This window comes from Cupressus sempervirens, chromosome 10 (genome assembly GCF_028749045.1).
Source record: "Cupressus sempervirens isolate cs-2001-9-10 chromosome 10, ASM2874904v1, whole genome shotgun sequence".
Classification (NCBI taxonomy): domain Eukaryota; kingdom Viridiplantae; phylum Streptophyta; class Pinopsida; order Cupressales; family Cupressaceae; genus Cupressus; species Cupressus sempervirens.
Window position 1 is genome coordinate 288,812,411 of NC_143127.1, and position 1,883 is coordinate 288,814,293.

Here is a 1,883-nt window from a genome sequence, read left to right on the forward strand (position 1 = left end):
ATATAAGAAGATGCAGGACCCCAAAGGGTATCCAAAATCCACAATTCAAATTTTTGGAAGGAGAGAATAGATTTCCACTATTTGTCATGCAACAAAATAGCACCAAGCTCATGTGAGTTAGGATTAGTTGCCATGCAAGGTTTCCCCATGAGCCAGGTGAGTTACCTTTCCAAGCTTGTACAAGATAACAAGGGCTTGTATGAGAATTTTCTTTTCCATGTGAGTGAATGCATATGTCATACAAATATTTTCTATGTCATATGAGAGAATTCCTTCCATAAGTGACATCAAGTCAACAACACTAAAAAAATGCATAAAAAGAAAGCATAGAATATGAAACCTCCACAAGGGGGAGTACTTAATTTGTGTATGTCAAGGAGTAATCATTTGAGAGCATAGAAACAAATATAAAGATCTAAATAGAGCTAACACACTAGCCATGAAAGTCCAAACTACATTAATCCATAATAACCATCAATACAATAATGTAAGCATAAGAAACATTGCAATGAGGATCATAGATCCAAAAAGATGTTATCTCTAAACTTGATAACAAGTATCAAAAATAAAATAAATCACAAGGAAAATATATTCTAAAATCTCTAAAGAATCCAAGTGAAGCATCAAGCTCTGGTCCTAAAGTGGAAGAAGACCAACTCTATACATCAGTCCCCAGCAATGGTCTAGGTAGCTATGCCTCCCAACCACATGGTACCCATAGGCCCACTCCTATCATGCTGATGGAGAAAATGATCCAACCACAAACCCAAGAAAAATCATCCAAGGCTAACTCTCATGCCACACAGAATAAAGGATTGAAACCAAGATCATGAGATAATGCAATACAACAAATCCTGGTCAGACACTCTATGGGATGACTCTGTAGGGAATCTAGTGGAGTGTAGACTTGAGAAGCCCAAGCTATATGAAATGATAACTCAACTCCCTTATGAGGCCACATTCCTAGCATAGGAACTCATATCCAATAAGAGGTCACACATTGTGCCCTTATATAGTATGATAACTCAAATCCTTTAGGAGGCCACATACAATACAATTGTCCTCTTATCTTATCATTAGTTTTTTATTATTAATCATGTATATATTTTAGTTATCGCTTATTAGAACCTTTTTATGTTACCTTTTTAACCATTTATGGGTTGTGGTCACATGAGAGAAGTCACTCCATACATCTACCCTACATACCCATGTTCATCACATTGCGGGCACACATAGGCAATGCAAATTCCCAACCCAACCCCAACTGGCATAAATCTAGGAGTTTGGGTCTTGTAAGATCCTTTCATAAGCATGTGCAGATGCTTATGTGTGGGCATAACCAACTTCAAAAAATCAATAACTAACAAGGGTTGGATGAGAAAAGACAAGAAATACCAAGTGTGCAATTCACTCAACTGCAAATAATGTTGAGAGTATGTATTTGATAGAAATCAAAATGATGGTAAAGAAAAATAATGGATGGATTGGAAATCTAACATATATTACAAATGTACAACCAAAACATGTGCCAAAAAATACTTGAGAAAAATGGGTGGCATGCAAAACAAGGTGATGTAAAAATTGCTCAAAAATAAAAATTGTTCAAAGTTGACAAAATTGAAACCCATTTCCCAAATGGGGTTCAAACACCCAAAAATAAAAAATAATTCAAATTACAATCTTGTATGTGAAATCAAACAACATAAAACCCCAAAACTTCCAAATTTAAACATCAAAAACCCTCATATGTTCATTCTTGCCCAACTGGATAGAATTGCCATACCCAAACAGAGGCAAAAAATAGTTCTTAACCTCCAACCAATTAGCAATCAAAAATGAAAGATAAAACAAAGAAGTAACAAAGAACGATAGATCCCTACCTC